The sequence below is a fragment of the Bubalus kerabau genome, chromosome 1 (genome assembly GCF_029407905.1).
Source record: "Bubalus kerabau isolate K-KA32 ecotype Philippines breed swamp buffalo chromosome 1, PCC_UOA_SB_1v2, whole genome shotgun sequence".
In the NCBI taxonomy this organism is placed as follows: Eukaryota; Metazoa; Chordata; class Mammalia; order Artiodactyla; family Bovidae; genus Bubalus; species Bubalus kerabau.
Window position 1 is genome coordinate 39,571,003 of NC_073624.1, and position 15,839 is coordinate 39,586,841.

General features: G+C 42.8%; 1 protein-coding gene across 11 annotated transcripts in view; it reads left to right on the plus strand.

The window, feature by feature from the left end:
- The first annotated feature begins 3,265 nt into the window (after positions 1-3,265).
- PPFIBP1 (PPFIA binding protein 1) overlaps positions 3,266-15,839 on the plus strand; it is a 205,769-nt gene continuing 193,195 nt past the window's right edge. For 3 of the 11 annotated variants that reach the window (XM_055572644.1, XM_055572654.1, XM_055572667.1), the window contains exon 1: positions 3,267-3,522. The gene's annotated coding sequence lies outside the window, so the exon portion shown is untranslated. Of the gene's footprint in view, positions 3,523-9,517; positions 9,582-15,839 lie in introns of all 11 variants that reach the window. The other 8 variants (XM_055572662.1, XM_055572666.1, XM_055572668.1 and 5 more) reach the window with 4 other exon arrangements.

Below are 15,839 nucleotides of genomic sequence, written 5' to 3' on the forward strand. Positions count from 1 at the left end.
GAGTCTTCTGTTTTCTGGACACAGATGACAGCTGTTATCACTCCAGCTGCAGAGGGGATGGGAGGCAACTTCCTGTTATTCTATCCTGCCATCCCTGTGGGGGTGGGACAGTCCCTCCCCCCATCTCCTGCTGCTGGAATGTGAGCCAGGCAGGCTTCCTATGACTGGGACTGGAAGAATGACTGGTAGCCATCCAGCCGCTGTTGGAGAGCATCTGGGAGAGCAAGGCTCCGGACAAGTGTGTCCCTGACTGAGGGACAAGGAGGAATGGGTGGCTAAGAGGCAGGTTAAGTGGTTGGTGCAGAAAATGCCTGAGGCCGTGAAGGGTTGCTGCATGAATAGTGGGAGAGTAAGAAGAGGGGATTGTTGCCAGGGCATTAAGATTGAGAGAGGGAAATGGGGAGAGATAGTTAAGGTAGCTCAGCTGGTAAAGAATCCACCTGGAATGCAGGAGAGTCCTGTTTGATTCCTGACTCAGGAAGATCCCCTGGAGAAGAGATAGGCTACCCACTCCAGTATTCTTGGGCTTCCCTGGTGGCTCAGACGGTAAAGAATTGCCCTGCAATGCAGGAGACCTGGGTTCAGCTCCTGGGTTGGGAAGATCCCCTGGAGGAGGGCATGGCAACCCACTCAAGTATTCTTTCCTGGAGAATCCCCGTGGACAGAGGAGCCTGGCAGGCTACTGTCCATAGGGTTGCAAAGTCGGACATGACTAAGTACAGCACAGTTAAGTAGTTATGGTTTCTAGCTATGAGATTGTTTGGGGTTGGGTGCATTTAAGGAAGGGAGCAGGGTTAGAGGTGATCTGCTAATCCATTTTCCATCCTATACTTTTATTGAATGTTTTTCTTGAATTGGGGGTAAGGAATACAGAGGTATTAGGCATGGGCAGCCTCCTCAGAGTCTGGGAAGATAGGAAATGAATATAACTAGACATAGATAACCATATGTTAACACATCTATACAATTTCAGTAAGGATTGTAATAACCTTTGATGTGAGTATATTAGTCCCATTTTATAAAAGAGGTGATTAGGTTTCTGATGGATATTTTAATGACTAGGTCTTCCCAGGTGGCGCTAGTGTTAAAGAACTTGCCTGCCCATGCAGGAGATGTGAAAGATGCAGTTTCCATTTCTGGGTCAGGAAGATCTCCTAGAGTAGGAAATCACAACCCAGTCCAATATTCTTGCCTGGAGAATCCCAAGGACAGAGGAGCCTGGAGAGCTCCAGTCCATGGGGTTGCAAAGAGTTGAACATGACTGAAGCAACCTACCACAGCACAGCACAAAATTACACAGCAAGCAAGTGCAGAACTAGACAATGGACCCCTTTTTCTGTCTACTGCAGGGCACAGCAAGGACAAGGACTTAAGGCTTTGAGAGAAGGGTAGGACTTAGCACACAGAAGGGGATTAAAAGGTAAAAATTTCCACTTACAAAATAAGTAAGCCATAGGGATGTAATGTACAACATGGTGACTATAGTTAATGATACAGTATTACATTCTTTGAAAGTTACTAGGAGAACGTATCTTAAAAACTCTCAAAAACAAAACAAAACACCCCACAAAGCTCTCCCAAACAGAAGAGTAGGTAGGATTGGATTCCAGGTAGGCCAGTAGGTGAGATGCAATCAAGAATCTGGGAGTAGACCAGTTTGCAGTGAAATGTTTCCCAGGAGTGAAGGGGGAGACAAGGTGGGAAAGGTGCATAGAGCCCAGATCAGAGAGTTTTAAATGGCCAGCAAAGAATTGCATGGCAAGAGGGACCTGATTTAGAAGGGGAAGATGCTGACAGCAAAACCAAACAGTGTTTTAGCAAACTCATTTGGAAGTAGTGCATAGAAGGGCTTAGAGCTGGGGGAAAATGGATTCAGTAAAGTTAGGAGCTTGGAACAGTGTAGGTTTGACAAACAGCATAATGTTGATAATATAGAAATTGGTCTGTGAGAGCAGTTGCTGGGGTCGGTGGATTTTTTTTTTTTTTTGCATTGTAATATGTGTGTAGATTGTGGGCAATCACTGCTCTAGAGAGAAAAAATAGCTTCAGAATCCAATAAACCTTGGTTTCAACTGCAGTTCTGGAGCAATTTACTTATGTAACCTTGCTGAGCCTTTGTTTCCTTTATGTTGAAACGGGGCTAATGACACTCACTTTACAGGATGGTTGTGGGAATTAATTCAGACACACTGGTGGACTCTGTGCATCCCTTCTACAATTTGTGGCAGAATGGCAAAATAAGCACGTCCTCATTCATCAGAAAACAAACAATAAAAATGAAGAGAAAGTCAGTAGTCAATTCATTGTAATTCCAGAAGATGACGGATAATCTATCTTTATCTCATATAAAGAGGGCCAAGTTTCACAATTCAGTCCTGCCTTGGGGCAGTTATTAGTCAAATCGAAAGACCCATTTCCTGAGAATCTCTGTGTTCTGTTAGCCAGGGTATAGCCTGATAGCTGCCAGGGTAAATGTTAGTTACTTCTTAATTGATAGCTCAGCCACTGCAATTGATTCCATTCAACAATAATTATTCTCCTGTGGCTTGCTGAACTCAATTGTGAGATTTCCACCCCTTTTCAGTTGTGTATAAAAACAGCAGCCCTGCGGTCTTTAAAAAAAGGTAAAACAGTAATTTTTCTTACTTCAGAGGTTCAATTTTATTTGCCTGGAAGCTCGCGTGCTGTGATTTTCGTCACTAAAAGCAAAAGCAAACCGCATGGTCGATAACGCCCCAGGGTTAACAATCTAGAGCTGGGTCGCAGTTTCTAGGATTGTCCTCCCTATCTTCTCTAAGAGCTTTTGAAGTTCTAAATTTCCCGTTCTAAGGGAACGCCCAGCAACCCCAAGATAAAAGGGGAGCTGAGCGAGCTGGCGGTTTCCTTTATTTGTCTGACTTCAAGCTAGCCATTTTCTGCTGCACGCGCCGCCGGACTCGGACTTGCCCGTGACACACAGGCGACTGTTTTTCCTTCAAAGCGGGGCTTGGATAGGTTAGTTTCGTTTCTGACCTGGGGGATTGGGAAATGCGCCAAGAAAAGTTTAAAACACCACCTGCAAGGATCTTCTTCGTACCATGATTCTCCTTCCCTTACAGATAGCAGGAAAGGCAGCATTTTTTTCCATCAACACCCACTTCCAGCCCAGAGCCGGGCTCAGAGAGGAATGTGTAAAATTAGTGGGCTCCTCTGAGTGACAGTCCGAGAGTCCAATCAGCGTGAACCGCGGCGCGCAGACACCCCTCCCACGCGCTCTCTTTGGCTCTTTCCCTCGGGGAGGGAGGTGGGAGGGCACGAGGGAGGGGAGGTACCTGGGACTGGGAGTGATGTCAGCTCCCAGCTCGGTGCCTGCCCGGATTCCTGACATGGTGTAGGGCCGAGAGGGTGGGGAAGGCGGGAGTGGGGCGAGAGAGGACTCGGGGCAGCCAGCCTGCGGCGGGGCCGGAATGCCGGCGCTTTGAACTCCGGGCGAAGGTGAAGCACAACTTTTGCAACTCGTGCTGGCGGCTCTCCTCCCCCCAGGTAAGGGCGTTAGGCTCCTCTCGGGGACCGGAGTGTAGTGGCACCGTTGTGCGGTTGCAGCTGCTCCTCCTTTTCACCGCTCGATTTCCTTTTCCAGCTCACTCCAGTTTCCCAGTGGGAGCGGGCACTTTTTGGTGGGTGGGGTAGGGCTTAACTCCTGGGGCTCCCAACTAGCTTTTAGGTGAAAAATACCTCCAGGACTGGACGTGTGAGATCTTGTCTGTGTCCTTAAACACCGCCCCCTCCCCAGTCTGCTAATAATACTTGAGAACCCCCAATCAGAGAAGTGTGGTGTGTGTATGTGTGTGTGTGTGTGTGTGTGTGTGTGTGTGTGTAGAGGGGGGGTGTTATTTTAAAATGTCACAAAAAGTTTATGAAATATCGACTCAAAAATTATGATGAGAGAGAACAAAAGTTTTTGTTTTATTGGCTTCCCTGTGGTCTATTACATTTAAATGAAAGTCTGTCATTGTTATTCATATTTTTTATATCATAATATAAGAAATCCTTTTTTATAGTTCCGTCAGAACGTGAGAAATTCACTTGGAGTGTATTAATTATGAGCTTGTGGGAAAACCGGTCTCTTGGGGGCATGCTTCAACGCTGGTTCTTTTTCTCTCTCATCTTAACGGAGGATCCCTTTGGTTGCCTACGTTGTGATCTGGAAAGATTAGAAAGGCTGTTGAGAACCTTCATATCCGTTTTCTATGGCTGTTTCAGAGAAGGATGAGGGCTGGTAGTTGTTTTCATGGATCCTTTTTAGAGAAGGGAGTTTTAACTGGGAAATGTGGCTGAAGGCGTGGCAAACAAACTCTTAATTATAGGAACATGAATTTTTCAACATGTGGGGCCAAAACAAATCCTGCCTTTCAATAAGAATTGCAGGGAGCAATAGAAGAAGAACTTGATCTCATGTCCCAATTCGGTATGTAGGGAAAGGAACTGCAAAAGGATATTTAGATAAGCAGAAACACAAAATTCTGTTTTTTTGCTTATTTCCGGTTTCAAACCCTTTAGCTGTTTCTTGCTTCGTGATTTTGTGTGCCCAGGTCACTAACTGGGTATGATTGACTTTCTGGGGAAAAAATTGACCCTATACACTGATTGAGAACCCTCACTTATCAGTGCTGAAGGCTCTTTCTTTTGGGGAAGCAAAGAAAGTATTTGGGCTGGGACTCCTGAGTCAAGTTTCCCTTTTCTTTCACCAGAGTGCCTCAGCAGTGAGGATCCTTCTGTTGCCAGGTCGGGAGGAGACGGGCGTGGGCTTCTTTGTGAGTCAAAAGCTGCATCCCAGGTGCCTGTACGTCAGGGCATTTCCGGGAGAGGAGGAAAGAAAGAAGCCACAAATATTGCATCTAATAAACCCAGGTCGGGAAGTGTGGAGACATGGGACTTTGTTGATGGGGTTCTCTGTCTTTCTAGCCAGATACCAGTTAGGTTGCAGGGCAAAAAAGAGGTGTTTTGTTTTGCTGTTGTTTATAAAACACCTAAGGGCTTCCCTGGTGGTTCAGTGGTAAAGAATCCACCTGCAGGGCAGGAACCACCAGAGACATGGGTTCAGTCCCTGGATGGGGAAGATCACCTTGAGGAGGAAATGGCAAATTGATCCCAGTATTCTTGCCCGGGAAGTCCCATGGACAGAGGAGCTTGGCAGGTTACAGTCCAAAGGGTCGCAAAAGAGTTGGACACGACTGAAGTGATTGAGCACACACTCATGCATGCATGCATAAGACACCTGGATCTGTATTGTTCTTAAAATTTTTTATTTGCACAGGATGGATTAAGAGTAGATTTTTTTGCAAAGAGGAGGTGTGCTTCACTGAAAAAGCCTATATATTTTAATTTTCGTCTGTGTTTTGGACTGAGAAACAGAAATTGGCTAATGTCACTGAAATAATGGTGACCGAGTCTTTGCTATTTATGTTCTGTGAAAGTGAAAGAGTTATTTGTTCAGTCCAGTCTGACCCTTTGCGACCCCATGGACTGTAGCCTGCCAGACTCCTCTGTCCATGGGATTCTCCAGGCAAGAATACTGGAGTGGGTAGCCATTCCCTTCTTCAGGGGATCTTCCCAACCCAGGGATCAAACCCAGGTCTCCTGCATTACAGACAGATTCTTTACCATCTGAGTAGAAGTACAAAAAACACATTGTATTTTCCAATGCACTTTTTCAGCAGGAAAGTCCAGGAGGTGAGGTGGAATTCCTGTGGGCTGGTGAGAGCTCTCTGAAGCCTTGACTGATGGAGTATTCAGACTGCTGTTTGTAATACCGAAAGAAAGCTGCAAAAACCAGTCAAGTAGTATCTTTAGGATGTTATCTTGTTTTCCAAATTCAGATTTATAATTCTTTCCAAGAAATGAGTCCTTGCTTACTGACTTGAATATAACAAAGCTTTAAATTGCATTCGCAGTTTGAGTAGCAACTTTAAATTTACATACTTATTTTTAACCAACATTTCTCTTTCTCCATCTGTGTGTAGGAGGCAGATGTGGTATACTAAAACACAGTATGTTCAAAGGACAAAACTTGAAAGATGTTTGAGTTGTTGAGAAAGGTAGAATCAGGTTTTGGTTAAATTCTTTGACCAGCTAGGATAGCTCCTTTAAAAAATGGGATAATCTGGCCTTTGTGGACAGATGTTGACTTGAAATTCAGGGCACACTGTTGTTACATATCAATAGTGCCTAATTTCAGGGGCATTCTAGTCATTTTTTGAAAACAAGTTCAGTAAAAGAGCGTTCATTAACTGCTTAGGTAGTCTTTTTGTTGCTCACTGTGCTTGCAGGAGATAAATCAGAACAAGGTCAATTCCCTCCCCACCCCCCCCTCAGTTACTGACTGCTGCTGCTGCTAAGTCGCTTCAGTCGTGTCCAACTCTGTGCGACCCCATAGACGGAAGCCCACCAGGCTCCCCCGTCCCTGGGATTCTCCAGGCAAGAAGAACACTGGAATGGGTTGCCATTTCCTTCTCCAATGCATGAAAGTGAAAAGTGAAAGGGAAGTCGCTCAGTCGTGTCGGACTCTTAGCGACCCCATGGACTACAGCCTACCAGGCTCCTTCATCCATGGGATTTTCCAGGCAAGAGTACTGGAGTGGGGTGCCATTGCCTTCTCCGAGTTACTGACTAGCTGACTTCTTTTTAAAACCTTTCATATTCATGAACTACTTGTACTTTTGTAGTTAATTTAGATTATGTTGGTAATTTGTCACATTAAAAGTAACTTTTTGAGGTTCTCATCTCCCATTTTAAAAAATACCTATATCCTCAAAAGCACATCTTTCAAACTGTTAACTAAGAGACCTCATTCATCACTCTTGTCTTTTCAGAGATATTACTACATGTTTCTGATCTGATTTGAATTACCTTTTCAAAACAGTGAATGAATGAGTGAATGAATGTATGAATATCCATTCACATTTGGGTCTGTGTCTTGATTCTTTACTAAAGAAATGTTCCTTTAAGGTGCACACATAGGCAAGAGATAGTATTAGGTTGGCCAAAAAGTTTGAGTTTTTATGTAACATGAAAAAAACCTAAACATACTGTTTGGCCAACCCAATACATAATTATGACATTTTTTTATTCCCAAAGATTTCCTTAGAAAGTCATATTAGTTTTGAAAGTAAGAAAAAAATCCCAGTTGAGCATCCGATTGTGAAATCTTTCAGGAAACCATGATTTTATTGTTGTTTTTTAACCATGGTGGAACAGATGTGTTTAAGTATGCGATCCAAAGCTGTTAAGGTTACTGACACTGGGTGTTGTTTTAGGACAAATGAAACAAAGTGTCTGTCCTCTGGCCAGCATTTCCCTTCAACTAAAAGTTGATAATTTCACAATTAAATCAGTCATCCAGCTGCCCCCATGTTGACACTATCCAATAACTGCTCTGGGCTTATGTAGTTCCTTGAATCTGTAGTGTATTATGTCATCACTTTCTCAAATTCATCTCTGTGCATGTCAGAATGATTTTCCTAGCCAAAAGCCTATAGCTTTGTCACATGTATCACCACCATAAAGACTGATGCTTCATTAAATGGAGCTAATGGATTAAAAAAAGAAAGCTGAACTAACCCACCCTAGAAAATACAAAGACTTTTCTATTTTTTACACTCTTTATTTAAACAGTAATTATTGATGCCCGTTTGGCACTGATTGCTGTTTCAAAAAGCCAAGTGGTGAGGGTTTCTTTTACATCAATACTTTGCCCCATGTTTAAGGATTTAAGACACCAAACAACTGGATTTTAGATGAAACAGTGGGCCCTTCCAGGAGTTTTAAGTTTACACACTCATTAGGCAGCTTTTGAAGAAGAAGAGGGTTTGAGTGAAACCTCTACCACTTCTCTTTGGAGAGCTTCTATTTCTGAAATGTGGGTTTGGACTCTGAGGGATCCAGGTGGGTGTGTTGTCTTAGTTTGTGACTGAACTTTGGTTGCGTGTCTTCCTGGAACTTGGTGTGACTCACAGTTTGACTGGCCCACATTCACATCCTTGTTTTTCTTGGCAAACGTAAGGAGTTCAGAATAGAAACATCAGGTGGCGGTTTCCGTGTGGTGGTGCACCTAAAAATGCCCATGACCGAAGGAATTGTGCGAACTCAGATTGCACTGAATATCAGTCATTCTGGTTAAGACTCGTTTCACTGACATGGACCATGAAGGAAGAAGATCAAATACCATAACTTTGGGGACTGGCTGTAGATTTTGTGGACATCCTTTGAACTCCAGAGTAAGGCGAGGTCTTTTCACCTCTCCTTTAACTTAGAGAAATTAAGCATTTGACAGAAAAACAAATGCGAGTTTGAGAGCCGATACGCTGATTCCTAGTGTTGCGTGTGGGGTAGCAAAGGAAAACTTAATTTTACCTATGAGAGAGAGAGACTAAAAATGCTGTTTTCAGTGACAAGTCCATTCATAAGTAAGTGGCCAAATTCTTTAGGCACACAAGGTAGTTCTTGGGAAGAAGTAGGTAGGCCCATTGGGAACTCTTACCGTTTCCTTTGCATGCATGTTACTCTGAACTGTATTATTGAATATGGTTTCATGTCATCTTGTATTTCCTGTGAGCCTAGGATATAGCTCACAGAAGTCCTTTTGCTGGCTTTCTGTCACCCTCTGTCCATATATATCTTTTCACAAATATAATCTTCTCATCATAGAATTGTATGAGGTTTTTATGAGAAAAGTTTGAACTTAGAAAGAAAATGTAAAGCTCTATGGCCTACTTTCTTAATACAATAACTTGAGAGTGTGGCTGTGGTTGCATAAATAATATCCCTGGAACCCATATCTTTTTGTAAAGATAATGCTTCTCATAACAACACATGGTCGAGGATTTTATTTTGCTTGAACTGAAATTTGAACACACTCTACGTTTTATTATGAATGATGGAAGAGTCAGAGGAGCCTGTAAGCTCTCATCTAAAGTAACTGGACAGCGAGTGAGTGGGAGGAAGGGAAACAGTGAGGACTCACAGGAAACACTGATTGAACCTGTGAGTCGGCCAGAACAGTTTGTGTGAAGTCACCTGGGTCTCAGTGTTTTTCCTCTGGATCAGCTGCTTGGATGCGTCTGTAAAACTTTCTTCCGACCTCCACCCCCATCAGTGGGTGACTTTGCCCAACCAAGAGGGCTTTTAAACATAGACTTAAAGTTCTTTTATTGCTTTCTTCTCAAGGTACCTTGATTCTCTAGGATGGCTTGCACTCTACATTACCCTCTGGAGCAGACACAGCTAGGTGTGCAATCGTTTCCATCCTTCCCACTTTTTACTGGTGGTCAGTTAAAAACAAAACAACACACACACACACACACACACACACACACACACCACCCCCCCAAAACTTGATTTCCCAGAATCCCTTGCAGCTGGGCGGTGTCTAAGTGACATCGTCCTGGCCAATAAGATGCAGGTAGCTGGGAGGGGCTCTCCCACAGACTCTCTTGCCTGTTAGGCTATTGCTCTTTGTGCTTCTCGATCTCTCTTCCAGGATAATGGATGCTGTTTTCTAATCGCAGAAGCTGTCTTGTGACCAAATTCAAGAAGCTTGAGGGGTAAGTGGGCTGGGAAGCTGATGATGGCCTTCTGGAACGCTGTACCAGACTTGGTCTGCCCACCTCTTGATTTATTTTGAGAAAAATAAATCTTCATTTGATTCAACCACAGAAATTGGGTCTGTTACTTGAAGCCAGATGGGATCCTGACTGAGTAAATTTTAAAGAAGTCATAGTTCTTTTCGCTCAGAATTAAAAGGCATCATCCTGGATGATTAAAAAATGGGTTGGACTTTGGAACCCTGCATACTCTCAATTTGAATCTTGGCTTTGCTATTCATTACAGACTAATCTTGACAAAAAATTTAATGGTTTTGGGTCTCCATTTTCTTATCTGTGAATGGTGGTACTGGTGTTTGTCTTATGGAATTTTTGTCAGTATTGAAGTGAAGTCGCTCAGTTGTGTCTGACTCTTTGCAACCCCATGGACAGGCTCCTCCGTCCATGGGATTTTCCAGGCAAGAGTACTGGAGTGGGTTGCCATTTCCTTCTCCAGAGGATCTTCCCGACCCAGGGATCGAACCTGGGTCTCCTGCATTGTAGGCAGACGCTTTACTGTCTAAGCCACCAGGGAAGTTTGTCAGTATTAGAAAATGTTAATAGAAATAAGAATGATACATTTGGTCCATAAATTTTTAATAAATGATGGCAGCTATTACTAAAGAATACCATAGTGAGTAGCCTGAAGAAGGGGAGGTAAGTAATTTACCTTTTAGTAGGTTCTCAGTAAACATGGTTTGAACAACTGAATGGTGGGTTAGCTTTATGGCTGCAGCCACTTGCCTCCATCTACTTACCATTCATTCCAAGGCCCATCTATTTATCTTCAGCCCCATCTGCCTACACTGGAATACTCGGAACTCTTATGTTCTCCCAACTTTGGTTGAAAAAGCAAAAGATGTTCTTATGACAGTTTTATTACCTATAACCAAAGAGATGAAGTGGATGTGCTCCAGAGTCAGAGAAATGTAAATTAGACTCTTCTGTCCTTAACTATGTGATTATTGTCTTCTGTGAAATGGGAATAATTGGGTGGGTTATGAGAATTACATATGATAATATATGTGAAACATTAACAGTGGTTTTCCTGGCATACAGTGAACACTGGATTAATGACATATTATTACTATTTTGATAAACAGTTCTTGGCCTTGGTACAAGGTCATCTTGGAGATATAAGGGCAAATAAAACATGGTCTTTACCCTTAAGGATATTCATATAGAGAAGATAGGGGAAGAAATGGAATGATCTTCCTTACACATAATCATAATGAAAAACAGATTTAGAAAGCTACTTAGCTGTTAGAAAGTTGGAGGAAAATATATGGATTTAAACGTTTATTATATGTATTTTAAGGAAAAAAGTCACCAAACATGCATATAAAAGTTATATTTGTCAGTGCAGGAAAAAGTTGCTAAATGGAGTGATTTGTGGGGGATAGGATGAAGATGATGGGAAAGATGAGGGGCCTTTAATTTTTTTATGTCTATTTTACAGCCTCATGGATTACTCTTGAAATATAAAGAGTATTAAAGTTTAAAGAATCAGTTTGTGGGGCTTCTTGGAGGTAAGTGGTAGAAGATGGTGCTATGAGTTAGTAAAGGATTGGGTTTAGAGGGGTCCTACTAGAGAAGGTGGGATTTGAATGGGATGAGTAGGAAATGTTGAGACATTGAGGGGGACACGAACATCCTTGGGTTTGGAACAAAGCATAGAATATAGTTTTAGAGAAAGATAGGAAGATCAGTATTGTTAATAGAGGTAAGATATTCTAAAGCCAGATCTTAGACGGATTTAAAAAGTGACAAGACTATGCTTTAAAATGAGTTGTGGGTTTTTTTGTAAGGTAGGGAGGGATCTAAGAACTATTACTATTTTATAAAAATGACTCTTGAAATAATATGTTGAATGTTAGGAGGGGTATATGTGGTGAACAGAGTGAGGACAGATAGAACAAGAAGGGCACACAGCAAAAGTTGAATTTAAATAGGAAATATGATGAATTAAGATTTAAGCATCTGAAAAAGAAGATTTAAACATCTAGAGTTTGCAATTCATCTGGACCCATGATAACTTACCTTCATTTTCTCATTGTCTGAATGGGTTAAATCATAGAACCTGTTTCATTAGGTTTTTAGGAGAATAACAACAACAGTATTAATAATAGCTAATGCCTACTCAGTGTGTACTAAGCACTATTCTAACTGTCTGACATATTTCAACTTAGATTTAATCCCTACATCATCCCTAAGAAAAGGTACTGTTCTTATTCTTACAAATGAGAAATCCGAGGCACAGAGAGGCTAATTGAGTTTCCCAAGGTCACACAGAATGTGTGTTGGACAGGGATTTAAATGCAGGTAGATACAGTCTCCAGGGTCAGTAGCCTCAACCACTTCATATTACTGCCTCTGGCTTAGTTCTATACTTGACATGTTAAAAGCTGCTAAGAATTGTTAGTTATTCACGCTATTCACATCATGATGTTAAGCACCAATTAAGACATTTAGGTTTGGAGTGTAGGCAAAACCCTTGAGTGATAGACCATCTCTGTAGGGTTGCTACCTAAAGAGCAAGAGTAGGTGAACTTGCTGAAGAAGAGAATGTAGAATAAAAAGAGAAGAAAGTACACAACCCACAGGGAACTCTTGACATGTAGACATAGTCAGGCCAAAGAAAAGAAGTTATTAAAGGTGATAGAGCAAGAATAACCAGGGAGGTTGGAAGGGAAGAGGTTGCCGGTGGCAAGGGAATGAAGCACGCCCAACACAAGTGGACCATCCCCACCATCCAGTGCTGCAGACCTCTTACAGGACGAGCCTGAGAAATGGCCCCGAGTCCAGCTGCCAGGTCATCTGTGGGCTAGGAGAGCAGTTTCAGCACAGTAGCCATGGAATCCAGAGGACAGAAGATTGAGGAAGACATGGGAGATAATGAACCCGAGGCTGTCCTGTTAGCCCAGCCTTTCAAGGAATTGAACAGGGAGAGATGTGCTCTGACAGTATGGGTTTGATGATGGTCCAGGCAGAAAGGGTAATATGAAAGCAGCAAACAAGAAGGGGGAAGGAAAGGGATAGACTGAAATTAGGTGGAGAATGCGGGTTAGCTTTGAAATCCGTAAGAATGCTTATTCAGATAGAATGAAAGAAAGGATGCGGGAAATTGAGGAAAGAAATGTGATTGGAAGAGATAAGAGCTGAGTGAGTTCACCCCAGGCAGTCTGCCTTTTTTTTTCCCCCTCAGTCTAATAGGAGGCAGTGAGAGGAAATTCATAGACAAGTAACTCAGGCTCCCCAGAGCTCTCAGGATTATTGAGACAGAGGAAACATTTGAAAGAATGACAGAAGTCTCTCATCTAAACAATGCAAGCTGACACATTTGCCAGGATGTATCTCCAGGCAGGAAATTAATTTATTGAAGTGGAAAGTAGTGGCACAAAAAAAGAAAAGGGGAATGAAATGAGACAAAGGGATACCTGACTGTATGTGAAGGAGGAATTTTTAGACACCAGACTGAATGGTTTGCAGAACAACTTCCCAGGGGAAATCCGAGAGCTCTGAGTGACAGGGAAACAGCCTGGGTCTGGAACCACAGGCTGGGTTTGGTTAACACTGAACCACAGAGCACCAGGGAGTACTCTGAAAGAGGGAGGTGTCCAGCAGAGAGACTTCCACATCATTACATACTCTGGTTTAACTGGCTCTGTGCATCCTCGAAGAGGGAGAGAGGGGTCTGCCTAGCCCGCCCATCCCGGGACTCTTCCCCAGAGTGTTGAAGTTAGAGATGACATAGGAAAGATGAGGATGCCAATGGTGGTTGCCTTTAGAATGTAACTAACGTGTAAACCGAACACAAGAGGTCATGAGAGGAACTCAGAAAGATCTTTGGCTGAAAGACATTGGGTTGCATTGTTTCAGCAGATTTGTTGTTGCAATGATGTGAGTGATATAAGAAAAGGATTGAAGCAATCTAATAGTTAAGAGTGTGGGACTAAAACTCAGCACCACTCCCATCAGCCCATAGGTGGGTCCTTTGCGGGGTTGCTTTGACTGATGTCAGTATAAATGTATCCAAGTGTGGGCAGCATACTTAGATCTGGGCATAATGTTCTTGAGTTCAGTGATTCTCAGTGGGGCCAGCTACATACTTGTGGAGCCCAGTGTATGATGAAAATGTGTGACCCTCTTGGTCAAAAAGCAGGAAAAAGTGCTGTAAAAGGTACTAACAGGAAAAGCTTTTCTTTTTCTTCCGTCGTCTCTCTTTACTTGTCATGGTGTTTATTTGCTTTAATGTTATTCTGAGTGAAGTGAAAATAAAAATCATCAGCGTGAATTTCATTGTTCATCTTTCTATTATGCAATGCCAGTGTGAAATGCAAATATAAGAGCATTTAACAACACGCAGAATTACTGATATCACGTTTCTTAGTGTTTCGTGGTTTGTAAATGCATTTGTATATTCTTTTTATCAGAACAGAGGAAACCCTGCACAAACCTGGCTACCGTTATTTCACATCTCAATTTGCACAGTCTATTAGTCTTGGCTTATGGAAGGAAAGACTGAAAGGAAAAAGAACCATGGAGTTGCTCTGTCTTTCCTTCTCCTGTGCTGTCATTGTCAGCTCAAGTGGTTGGTTGATACAGGGGAGTGACAGGAGTAAGAGAGGATATGAAAGGAGTGTTTGGTTGTTTTTGTTTCTTGGAAACACGCTGCCTTGTTTCTGCATGTACAGCGGATTCTGGATGGAAAGGAAAGCATGGCCTCTTGTGGCTGTCAGCACCCACCCACCTGCTCGCTCAGTTGTTTGTAGCACATTTACCTTGAACTCGCTTTGAGTCCTGCTGAACTCGATGCATCGTGAGCCTGCCAAAGTTCTGTGCTTATGGGGCATTGCAAACACTGTATGAATAGGGCGGCAAGGAATGGTGGCCACTCTTATTAAACAGATCTCCTCTGCTTACGTGCACGCTCCATTGTGCCATCTGACCTTGTTTATAGAACACAAGTTTAAATTATGAGGAATTTCGACCTCATTTATGAAAAAAAATTCAAAGTAAATTATTAGGAATCTTGATGATGACAGCAGAGTGTTAAGCCAGATATGGGGTCTTTCTGAGCATGGGGTTCTGTATGTGACTACAGGTTACAAGTTCATGAAGACTGCCCTGGTTCTGGGAAGTTAAAGAACTCACTTTTAAACTCGAGCTACCCTCTGATCTTGAGGTCTCAGCTTCATTATCACAGTTTACAATGGGTCAGGTTTGTGTGGAGTGACCTAGAGACCCTTCTCCTGGCCATCAGCCCTGTCATTTTTGCCTTTCAAGTGTTTTCTGAATGACTTTTCCTTCTGCCAATCCTTTAGTTTACATCCTCATCATCTCTGATACAGACCGTGCAATTAGTCTCTTCCCTATATTCTGCACCTTGTGGCTAGACAGATCTTCCAAATAAACCTTTGGTACAAGGCCTGCCTGGTCCTTTTTCTGATCTCCTGTGGGCTCAGCCTTACAGCAGAATTCTCAGACTCGTGGATCTGGGATGGAGACTGCCTGCAGACAGGTATGGTTTGAAATACACAGTATTTTAAGAAATTTGCGCCAGTACTTAATTTTTTTGGTGACTTCACCAATGGAAATTTACATTTAACAAAGAGAAGATCTGGCTGCTCTGGGCTCCAGTTTTCAAACAGGAGGACCACCTGTGGACTTGAGGAGGGAGATTGACTTTTTAAAAAAATATTTATTTATTTGGCCGTGTTGGGTCTCAGTTGAGGCACGTGGGACCTTCATTGTGGCTCATGGACTCTCTAGTCATGGAGCGTGGGTTCCAGAGGGCGCAGACTCTGTAGTTATGCTGCACAGGCTTAGTTACCCCAAGAACTGAACCCACATCCTGCATTGCAAGGAGGATTCTTAACCACCGGGCCACCAGAGAAGTCCCAAGACTGACTCTTTATTCTGGCAAAGCCTTCACTTTCATGGATCTAGAGCATGCATTTGCCTGCTGTCCTGAAGGAATGCTGTGAAGGAATTAGAATGCTGATACTTTAACTTGAGAAATTAAGTTCTCCAACCTCATAGTGTAAGTTGGGTGTATGCTTTGTAGCAGCCCTTATTTTCTTTTTTGCTTTGTATTTTAGCTCTTGATTGCTTTTTTTAGGAGAAATACTTCCCAGGTCTCACCTGATCAGTGTCACCACTGTGTCACTTGTGACCTCATCTGATCTCGATTCTTTCTCTAAGCTTCTCTCCTGTGCT